Here is a 12,052-nt window from a genome sequence, read left to right as displayed (position 1 = left end):
CATAGCTGGTTTATTCCTTGGATATCTGGCTCACTTTAAGCATTGTCATAGATAAAATGAGGAAGGGAGGTCACTTACATTATTTCATAGCACAAGAGAAACACTGGAGAAAGACATTTGGTAGTGGTGGAAGCCATAATTTACTCTGACAAAATTCTGTTACTTGCCATGCTTAACTTAATTGGTATTTTCTTATAGAATAAAAGTGATCTTGTTTGATAAGATTATAAATCCACAGGTGCTGCATGTTATATGCTGTATTTATCTGGTTTAAATTTTTGCAAGTTCTAACAGTTGTTGAATTATGGTGCTTAAATTACTTATGTTTCTTGTTCTTCTCCCTGACAGTGTTCCACTGAATTTTGTAAAGACTAATTACTGTCATCCTCAGTAGAGTTGCTCTTTTGCATCAGTAATTATTCTACAACTTGCTAGATGCCTGCAGCTACAAATAAGTCATTTAAGCAACTCTGGGAAGAGTTTTGTAATTTATTTTTCACATTATACTGCCCATCTGGTAATGGAAGAAGCTAGTAGTTATAAGCATATTCTCAACTTCAAATCAAGCCATTTCTGAAACACTGTAATCACTAGTTACTTCAGCCACTGTGTAGACTCCGAGCGCGCAGGCATGTGCCGCTGTGTGCGTGTAGAGGACAGGGACTTCTTCCTCTTCCTTTTTTTGCTGCATAGAAGACTTCCAGGAGGACAAAAACTCTCCTAATTATGACCTTCCCGCACTCGGGCAGTGCAGTGCTGCTTGCCCACTAAGCCAGCTGCAGTTTGCACCGCTGCTGGTCCCAGTGGTGGGTTAGGGCATCGGTCCATGCCCCACCAGCGGTGGGGGCTGCCGGCCAGGCTCACACCGGTGCTCGGAGGGGCTGTGCTTCGTTGCAGGCCATCACCCAGCCCACCACTCCTGCAGCCTGGCCTTTTGGAGGGAAAGAAATGATGGCTGGAGAACTGATCTGAAGACGAGTAATACGTACAAAGGCCACAGCTTTGTTTAACTGACCAGGCAACTTCTGAAGGGATTTAAAGGTTCCCAAGGAAAAACAGTTTCTATCTTGAGACCTGCCTTCTTTGAACAACCTTTTTCTCTGGAACAGGGGAGTGGCAAGCTTTAATTTGGGACGTAGTCACTCATCCATAAGCTTAAGAGCCAGGGGAAGAGGTCACGGAGCCAGCATCCAGGAGCAGGAGTCAGATCAGGCCAGGAAGAGGAACCGCCTCTCTGGGCAGCCCTGCATTGCCCACCCTGCTCTGCCCTCACCACGGCACTCATGCCTGTGCTCTAGTCAGTGTGCTTGGGTGCTATGAACCAACACAAACACAAAAATATGAAACCTGTTCTAAGGGCGCATTTTGCATTGCTCCACAGTAATAGTTGGTAAATTTTACAGCAGGAGTAATCTTGAAAATAAAAAAAAAACCTAAGAAGGTGTCTTTTGTTAGGTTTTACTGTTCATCAGTGATCTTTTCAAAAACAACTTAATCTAAATAAACTTTGAACAGAAGCCAACCAGAAAGTTTCTGTAGGTCAGACAATATTTCTCTTTAGATTATAGCTGCATATTTGGTGTTTCATTTTCCGGTGCCTGTTTGAGTAATAAAAGAGGATAGAAAATATTTTTTTTCCTTTTCTGTTTTATCCAGTCTAATTATAGATATTGGCGCTGACCCTTTGCTACTCTTTCTAATATTTGTTACAAGGGAAAGAGACTTCAGCTGCTACAAGATAAGGCTCAATCGGTTAATGAAATAGTCTATATTGCATTATTTAGAGTAAGCAAGACAGTAAACTTAATGACCCAGGTTTTTTCGAGATGTGTGTTTTGGTGTTTTTTTTTTTTTAACGACTTCCGTTCATCTGCCAGAATACTTAGTTGTTTTAGACTGAATGGTTCTAGCATCTTTCCCATACACACCTTTCCTATTCTACAAGTGGCAAATGATGGAACTCCCATACTCTGGCTCCGGAGGTTATTCCACAGCTCATTTCTGATACTCATCTTGGACTACTTTTGTTTCCAGGGTTGTATGATTTCCTGAGCAGTTGCTTTTCATGCTGAGAGTTGACATTTAATTTTTGTCTGTGCCATCATCTCCTCGTTACTGCTTTCATTTTAACCACTTCTGTATGAATTCTTTTAATCTCTCCTTCCAAGCTAAATTTAGGCAATCTTAAGTCAGGCTTAAATGTTGAATTGCATACAAATGTTAGAACATTAGAAGCATACTAATGTATCCATTCATATACAGTATACTACAATTCAATGGTTCTGCACTAGGAAACTGGATTAGGGATTTAATTTTACAGTGAATCTGAGGAACTGAAGGCTGGTTTTGCTTCTTGTTACAAACTGGAAGGAGCTAGGGGTATGGCTGAGATTTGCCTTTGACTCACACTCCATAATTCATTACTGAAAGGCACTTTCTGTGTCCATCCCCTTGACATGTTTTGCTGCTGGTTTTCAGAACAAGCCATCTGTTAGGCTCACAGTCACTTTTATTCAAATATGCTGAAAGCTGCTGAAGGAAGAGATTTTTTTTTTTCAGGCATTTAAGTTTGACTAAGTGGGATGAGTGACGTCTAGCTTTGCTTCTGAACACTGAACAGTTTAATAAAGGAATTAGGCTGGGCACATCTGAACTGGAGTGCTCCGATGTCATTCCTGCCTGTCTGAACAGCCACTGTGATTCTTTCCAACTTGCCATGATAAACCAAACTAAGATGACAGTATTCATCATATGAAAAATTAATTTGACAGGCAGTTTTGCTACCAAGTTAGCACTAAAAATTTTGCCAGCAGTCCTCAGGATAGCTCTTGGTACTGGCAAGCGAGTAACATCATCTCTGGGCTTATTTGCAGGAACTGCTGGCACTGAGGTGAGCCCTTTTGAATAATGCTCCACAGGCAGTCTTTTTTTCCTTTTTTTTTTTTTTGTGGGTTTTTTTTTTGATTCTGTTTTTGAATTTGCTGTTTTTCCTTCAAAGGCAGGGATGCTGACAGACCAGTGGAGCACTGTTGTTAAATAATTTGGGCCATGGTTGCCACTGGCTTATTGAATACTGTCTTCGTATTTTACCTCTTATGAGCAGCGATTGAGCACAAGTGAAGGTGAAGCTTTATTCTGGGTTAGAGACTTGCAATGAATCAGGCTGTGGCGGTTTTTGGTTGCTGTTCCCAGGTTTCCTTCACCACTCTGCAGCAGGACAGGCAGGCAGGACATATGTGTCCTCGGAGGAGGAGAAGAGCAGATGTTCCCAGGGTTCACACCCTGGGACGTTCCCAAAGCCCTTGTTCCGTCCCTCTGTGCAGAACAAGGTGGTTCCACTGTGTGCTCCTATGGAAAGCATGTGATGTAATGCATTAAGTGTCTCCCTCCCCATTTCTCCTGAGTGGCGCAGCTGGTTTCTTTTCAGAACTTCCTTCCTTGGTGTTGTTTTTAACTGAGCAGACTTCATTTGATGAAGGAGACACTGCAAGTGCTAGTTCTGTTAATATCTTCAGAGACTTTCCTCACTGTGAAAACTGTTGTAATGGACCTAGTCTGGCAGAAAGGTCACCTTTTAATGACTTGCTTTCTACTTTGCTTTCTCAGTAGCAGCAATAGAAGAACCTAAAAGTCTTTGGATATTAGTCTTTAACATATGTGCTTTGGAAAGGAAATGTGGTTTTGGTTTGATTTTTTTGGTTGGTTGGTTTTTGTATTTTTTGTTGTGTTTTTGTTTGTTTGTTTTTTTTTACAGTGAGGAAGGAAGATAATGGTGATGCATTGTCAAATGGTGAAATGTTGCTAACAGGACAGAGGTCCACTCTGAGCTGTGCTTGTCTCCTGCCAGAATCTGTTATATTACATTGCTGTACCACAGTGTGAATTTTCTGAAAAAAACCAACCCACCTCTAAAATTGTCAGTACAAGATTTCATTCATTAAAATATGGCTTTGTGAAGTAAAAATTGTGTTTTAAAAACCAAAATTGCGGTTGCAGAGACTAGTACACCTCCTGTTGTCATCTGACAATCTCTTCACTGTTATAATTTATCAGCAAAAGGCGCCGCACGGAGCTGCACAGAGCCGCTGGGAGGCAGAGCAGACTTGCCTCTGTGGCACGTGGCTGTTGGCTTGCCTATACCAGACAGGTTGCCAATGCTAAAGGCAACTACCTGTTTCCCTTTGAACTGAGGTGGCTTCTGTGATGTGTGTTGGGCAAAAGATCCGCCAAACTCCCTATGTGGTTCTGTGAGTCTGTTTGCTTCAGGACAAGACTCTGGACTTGTTTCATGTCAGTTGAGTTTGTGGTAGTATGTACTTGTGGCCTCTCATTCACAGGGGAATTTCTCAGCTAGTCAGGCCTGTATTATGCATATGCGATATTTGGCAGGGTGGTCTGCCAGATTTTACCGCATCTTGTGACCAGCACATTCCAAACATGAGCTGTGGCAAGACAAACATTGCACCTAGCTCAGCCTCTTGAGCTGGATCTTTGCTGCTTCAGCAGTTGAAACAGAGGGCATAGACAGAAGCCTACATCTAAATGTTCTCGTACAAAATGCTTTTGAGACACAGCAAAGCAATGCAACACTCCTCTGAATTCCAAGGTAGAAGGCCCCCCAGGGACACGTCAGGTCTAAGTGCAACACAGATACGTCCGTTCAGAAATGGCTGGATGTTGCTGTGCAGCGTGATGAATGCAGCAGCTCTCCCTACCTACTTGCAGAAGAGCTTACAGCAGCTTAAGTGGTTTGGCCAATGTTGTGTAGGAAATATGTCAGAGCTAGGAGCAAGTCCTCTGTGACTGCCATGATTTCTCATGTGCTGTCATCTGATATTCACAAAGCCTCCAGATTGCCAAGAAACACCATGGTTCTTTTTACAGTGTTGAAATAATAATTTTTGTAGTGTTTTGTAGGCCCTGGCTAACCAACCGTGACGTGTGTATTTACACCAGATGCCCACAATCTTAAAGGGATGCAAGATGATAATTTCTTTCTCTAATGTTAGGTTTTATTAATTAATGTATAGTTTTAAGCTGATGACACTGTATTTTGTTCTCTCTGCATATGTGAGCAATAACCTCTCAGTGCGATTTTGTTGTACATGTAATATCCAAAGTTAGTTACCTGAAAATTCAGTGAAGTGCAGATAAAATGATCACTGGACCTGAGTGAATGTAGTATACTCTGTCCCTTTGGTGTTATTTTCCTAATTTCTGTCACCACTTGCAGGAAACTAAAATGCCCCTCAGATGTGTTAAATATCCTTTAGTGGTAAAGAAAACCAGTCCATCAGTTGATGCCAGGTGAAAGCATTTACTGCTAGCTGTTAGTTCTGTTTGTTTGCATCAATGCTGCTTTAGGAACTCTGCTCCCAGGCTGACATCCTGTCAAAATACTCAACTTCTGTGGAAAGTTCCATTAGTGATGCACAGTCTCAGTTGTACTTAAGCTATTACTTCTTTTCTACAACATCTTTCTATAAATACTTTGAAAGCATTTTAATGCGTTGTTCTTAAACTACAGCGACCTTCCTGGAACAAAAGATTTGATTAGGAGATTGTTAATAAAGGAATGAATACTCACAGGCCAAAATTGGAGGATGTGTGTGTAGGAGAAGCTCTTGCAGGGGAGAAAGTGTACCTGCTGTCTTGTACCAGAGCTCCATCATTTTGAAAGGTACTGCTTCTTGTCTGACCACAGGTCAGATGCTCTTATATTTCAACTTAAAAAAATATTTTGCTGTTATCTAACAAGCCACTTTGGAGCCAAGAGAACTAATCTTTGCATAGCATTTTGATGCATTCCCCAAAGCTTTGTTCAGCCCTTGTGATATTTGTTCTGTTTCAGGTACAACAGTTTTCCATAATAAGGGCCAGTTTAACTTCCTGTTACTATGGCCATTAATCCATGTAACATATAATTAATATAGAAAAAACAATATATAATTTGCTTCTGCAGATAGACCACACTTTTTATTTTCAAGAGTCTAGTAAAACTTGTTGGTTTACCGCTTAGGAACATAACTTAAACATTTAGTCCATGGTATTTCTCCAGAGTGATTTATAATACAGCAAGAAATGGAAAGCTTAAGGAAAGGGAGGAGGGTTTGGATGGGAACACACAAAGTTTCTTGGTGGATACTTACTGCTGGGGAAGCTTACTTTTTTTTTCTCTTTCCTTCTGGGAATGAGAGATTTCAAGGAGGATCTGGGTTGCTGAGAATGCTTTCTGAAGGCAAGCTTAGAGAGCAACCTCATTTACATCGCAGACCACATCCCTGTGAAAAATGTAGCATATGCTGTTAACCTGCTGAGGCTGGGTGGCGCTTTTGGGAGCGCAGCCACAGCTGTTTGACAAAGGCAGCTGGCACCGCTGCCCAACTGGGTCTCCTTGCACTGCACATATTGAGCAGTAATAAATAGCCTTTTTATTTTGGAGAGAATGGAGTCACATAGGTGCAACTAGAAACTTGATTGTTGTTTCTGAAAGCCAAGGTTAAGACTTGCATATGATTTAAAGTATTCTGGCATTGCACAAACAGTGCTATTTTTCTCTTGTCAGATGAACTTCAGGTTTCTGAAGTGATATTTTAAATTCTCACAAATGGTAGTTGCAGAGGGGCATCATAGTTGTTACATTTTCAAAAAACACTGAATTTCCAGCATCATGAATTGTTTACGGCACTTGGGGGAATCCTTATTATTTGAATTTCTAATAACAGCTCTTAGTTTTACCTTCTTTTGAGCAGAGCTTCCCAAAGACCTGGTTTAGTGCTGTGGTAGGTAGAGCTTTACTGAGGCTCTGCAGGGTTAAGATCATACGCTGCATTATATCTGCAGAGTGCAGTTGGCACAGACCAAGCAACACTTTTTGGGAATCCTGAAAAGAGTCAGAGGCTTCAGAGGGCTGCTGGTTTGCTTACTTCTTGTATGCTGTGTCGTTCCTTCAACTTCTCTGCTTTGTGGGCTCTAGATTACTTTGTGCATGCAAATATAATTAGTTTGGACACCAATAATAAAGTTTTATTAATGAATTGGAAATTCATTGTGAGTGTGTTTTATCTGTGAGGCAGTGGGTTTAGCTGTATAGTAGCAGTGTATTTGTGACACTCGTAATTATTGTATGTCTAATCACAGAATGTTAGGGCTTGGAAGGGACCTCGAAAGATCATCTAGTCCAACTCCCCTGCCAAAGCAGGACCACCTAGAGTAGGTATGTACCACTTTCCCAGGAAGTATGTTTGGGAAAAACAGGAAAGCCCTGTTTGGGCAAGCATGGCAAGTGTCAGTGTGGCTACCTTTGAACCAAAAATAAATTTGGCATTGCCCTCTAAGCACTTCCTTGTGGTGATGTTTGCCTTTGTTTTCTGTGAAGCTCAGCTTTGGCCTGGATAGGCAATGGAATGGAAATGCTGAAAACCAGAACTTTGACTCTAAAATGGGTTTTCAGGAATGAGATGGGCATTAACTATTTGGAAGAACAGCACTGAAACACAGAGCTCTGTTGAGAGCTGTGAGCACCTGAGGGTTGCTAAGCTTTGGGAACTTAAGGAAGGTAGAAATGTGCGTAGGCTTGCTCTAAAGTCCTTTTTCTCTAAGTGTTTGTTACGACTGATAAATCCCCTACTGTCCATCTCCCTTCTACCTCTGCTGCATTTGTTCTAAGGAACTGCAGGTCCCAGGCTTGGTTTGAATTCTGGTGGGAAGTTAACTCTGGTACTCTGGTAGCTTGGGGAAGAACTGCGTTGGTGCTGCAAAGAGCACGGTTGAACCTTAAACGAGGCAAAAGTCCTTGCGGATGAGTATCTTGGTGTGAACAATTGGAAATACCTTGCTATTATGAAGGAAAAAAAAAAAACCACACAAAAAAACCCCCAGCATTTTTGGAAGGTAGGTGAATAGCTTTTAGAAGCAGAATTTGCAGAGACAATTTCAGAGCAGGCCTTTAAAAAGAGATATATAGTTGCTGGAGGGTGGCAGTTGTATATGAAGACAACTTAGGTCTGTTCTATGTTCTCATTTTGTGATGTAACAGAGAACTCAACCTTTTGAACTTCCTAGATTTATGGGGCTGTTTTAGTCCCTGCACTGTTGTTTGGGAACATGTTTGCATTTCAAGACTCCTTGAAGATGGTTTTCCATTAACAAAATTCTGTAACCAGGATGTCTCCATAAAGTGCTTCCTAAAAGTAAGAGAGATTTCATTCAGATATTCTAAGTAGCCTCAAAGGAAACTGTTTTTTGTGAGGCATCCATGTTTGGATTGATCAAGCCGAATCTTTCATCAAAATTGGCCAAAGCCCATAAGGAAAAATGCACATAAAATTGAGGTTTACATATTTGAAAGCAAGGGTTCAGTCCCGCTATGACTACTGAGAACAGAAGAGGAACAGACTGTTTTGGAACAGGCAGAATTTTGTGACTTTTTCTGTCTGTGGTAATTGCTAAATCCATATGGATCATCCCTAGCATGAATTTGATGAAATGAGAAGTATTATGCGCAACTGGCTTCTGAAAAATGTGATGCATCTAAGAAACAGATGAAACATTTTTATTGGTAATGTCTTCACACTGCGTTTGTAACCTTCCAGTATAGTGTGCTGAGTCCTAGTCCATACTGGAAACCTGAACACAAGGGCTGCGGACTGCTTTCACCACAGGGTGACTTCTGCTCTTCTCCAGGATTTTCAAGCAAGGATTCAAGTTGCTGTCTGTGAAGTTTGCTTTTGCTCAAGCATAGAAGTTTTTATTCAAAGCTGTATAGGAGAGAGGTTCAGAAGTTTTGAACAATTGTCATCTGGCTTTCATGTTTTAAAGGGGGGAATGTCCTGGAAGATCAGTTTTAATTGATGTTAAGGGAGAGGCAGTGATGAATAGTGTGCATAGTCCTGCTTTTGTCTTTGGAAGCAAATCGTATGAAAACACTGCCCTTTTTTTACTAAGCTGGAAAGCTACCTTAGTGACAGTGAATGCGTATTTCAGTTGGTATCAGGATCCCAAATAGACAGACCCCAGAATTCTGATTTTGCGTCAGTAAATAAAATTAAAAGTATATATTATAAAAAGATTTCATTCAGAATATAAAATGCGTGACATCGACATACACATGTCATTAATAGCAGAGATGATGTAAAGTATACAATTTGTATTGAAAACAGTACACTAAACCGTGACACAGTTAAAGGGAGGAAGCCTTTATTTTCCTTTTTCCTTTGTTTGTTGACATTTTTCCACTGATCTTGGTGTTGTGCTTGTTGCTCCCAAGTTGCTTTTGTCTCTGTCAATTAGTAATGTTTTCCGTAGTCGCCTGATCTCCCAGTCTTCCCAGGTGGGGGATTGTCAGGAGGGAGCATGCCCTGCCTCCCTCCCTGCCTGCAGTCCTGGAAAGGTCTGCAAAGGAAACCCACTGGTGCAGGTGATGGAGGGCTCTGGGTCTCCACTCCAGTGGTAGCAATGTGGATGTATCGAGTGGTCAGCACACACAAGAGCTGCACTTTGACCTCCCAGGGAAGTGCTCTGGGTGGTCATTGCCTCTTTCTCCTTGTTGTCCCTTGAGCTGGGAGATGCTTAGAAGGGTCAAGTCAGTCTGTTTCTCATCGCTGCGATGCCCCAGGTCTTCATGTCTCTGCTTTGGTAGTGTTTGGCTGCTTCTGCTTCAGAGCAGGAAGGCATCTTCCTTGATTTATCAACCCTGCTTTTTGAAGAAGTTTTTCTGATTTTTTTTTTTGAAATGGCAGGAAGGAGGTAGAAGACAAGTACCAGCACTTTGGGAAATGAGTGAGTGGGTTAGGTTACCCTAATCTCTCTGGAGAGTTTTCTTGCCTCTAGTGCTTGACTACCAGCTTCTTTGGGGTTGCAGTTTTGATTCCATGTATGGTTGAACAAGATTTAAAATAAGCACAAACTGTTGATCTCTCCTCCTGGGCAGGGGAGTAAAAGAATAGCCTAACTAATGTGATGGGTGTAGAGGATGGGTTAAATTGAACACACCTTAGGAAGTCTGGTCTAGGTCACTGTTCCCACCCCTACGAAGGATGATTTTGGAAAACTGTGTGTAGCTTTTTACTTAATCATTGCTTATGTGATTAACTTAAGTCAGTTAAGAAATAGCGAAGACATCAAAATGGCATGGATATATTCTTATGCCTGAGGGGTCAGTATTTATCTAAAAACTGTGGGTACTTGGGGAAAAAAAATCCATTTCATCTTAAGTGCAGATTGACATCAGAAATTACTTGGCAACAGGGGAGAAGAGAGATATCTGTGGATGGGGGACACCATTTAGCAGTATTTACCCTGGCAAAATTCCCTTTTGCTTTGCTGACAGTACTGGTGAAGTGAAAAAGGCTGCGTCAACAGGGAGCAGAAGGAATTTGGTGGGAAACATTGTTTTGTGCTATGTGTAATTCTGAATGTGCTTTCAGTATTTTGGGGGTTTGCACTTTGGATTAAATACTGAGTTAAAGAATTTGTTTTGATAATTTAGCATTTCATCTATTGCACTAATACCACCTAGATTTTAGATTTAAAAAAGCAAAATATACTTTGCCTGATGTTTACCCACCCACAGGTAGAAGGGCTTTTCGTTTTTAAACCCCAGTTCACTGAGTCACACTGTTTGCTTTGAGAGTAGGAGCACAGAAGAAAGGGAAGGAGATGGCTGATAAGAGGAGAAAATAAGACATACTTAAGTGGTTTAATAGGTCAGAAGATTTGGTTGAAAACAGTCACAGTGGAGTTATATATAAATAAAAATCATATGTATGTGTATACATGCCACTCAAGCATAAAATGGGATTGATATTTGTCTCTCACCTTTTTTCTTTTTGTAATCACATTAAGAAAAATATAAAAATGAGTGTTCAAAATATGAAGCTGATAATGAAGGAGTCTGTCCAGAATCTGTTAAAGCATAATGAAAATTTAGCATCAAACTGATATTCCACTAATTAAAAAAATCCAAAACCAAACAAAAAAAACCCCACAATTCTTTCCATTGAAGAACTTAATACATAAGTTTGAAATTGTCGTATCCCAACTGTAAATACAGTATCAAAGAAAAAATTGACAAAAAATTCCATCCCTTTTTTTGGGCTGGAAAGGGCTTTATTGTCTTCACTAAGCTCTGCTGCCTTCTTGATACTGTAATGAATCATGTCATGTATTGTGCTACCTAAGTATGGGCTTGCATAAACTCACTTATTCTTGAAAACTTTAACCTGCTTATTTACCAATGCACAGATAAAAAAGTGTATCCTCTTGTAGCTAAAACAATGTGGAAATAGTTGATATTTTGTACTAAGAAATTACTGTACATCTCCCCAAATTGTAGAATTTTAGAAGTGCTTTTTCTGTGCTATTGTTCTCGATCCACTCATTGCCCAGCCTGTGTCTGTGCTTGGGCTTGCCTCGACCCAAGGGCAGGACCTTGCACTTGGCCTTGTGAATTCATGAGGTTCACACAGGCCTACCTCTCCAGCCTGTCAAGGTCCCTCTGGATGGCCTCCCTTCCCTCCAGGACGTCAGCCACACCACACAGCTTGGTGTCATCAGCAAACTCGCTGAGGGTGCACTGGGTCCCACTGTCCCATGTCACCAACAAAGATGTTAAACAGTCCCAATACAGATCCCTGAGGAGTGCCACTTATCACTGTTCTCCGCTCGGACTTTGAACCGTTGACTGTGACTCTTTGAGTGCGACCATCCAGCCAATTCCTTATCCACCAGAGAGCGGTCCATCCGTCAAATCCATGTCTCTCCAGTTTAGAGACAAGGATGCCATGTGGGACAGTGTCAAATGCTTTGCATTTTTGTTTTTTCCCGTTGTTTAAATCTGAAATCAAATAGTTAGAGATCTGTTGTGTCCCTAAACTCCTTAGTGTGTTACTGCCATTAAAATAAATACGTAAAGTATGTGTGTAGGAAAGAGGAGAGGGTGGTTCAGGCGTTTCCCTTGTATTCGTACCTTTTTATGTTCTTATACGTGTGCTTATGTATGTATCGGTTTTACATATATACGTGTGTATATAAACACACACATAATAGTGAG

At 41.0% G+C, this 12,052-nt stretch overlaps 1 protein-coding gene across 1 annotated transcript in view; it reads left to right on the top strand.

The window, feature by feature from the left end:
• SPSB4 (splA/ryanodine receptor domain and SOCS box containing 4) overlaps positions 1-12,052 on the top strand; it is a 68,318-nt gene that overhangs the window by 44,237 nt on the left and 12,029 nt on the right. The window lies entirely within an intron of this gene.

This window comes from Leptosomus discolor, chromosome 7, assembly GCF_034619465.1.
Source record: "Leptosomus discolor isolate bLepDis1 chromosome 7, bLepDis1.hap2, whole genome shotgun sequence".
Classification (NCBI taxonomy): domain Eukaryota; kingdom Metazoa; phylum Chordata; class Aves; order Leptosomiformes; family Leptosomidae; genus Leptosomus; species Leptosomus discolor.
This window is presented reverse-complemented; position numbering and strand designations above follow the sequence as displayed.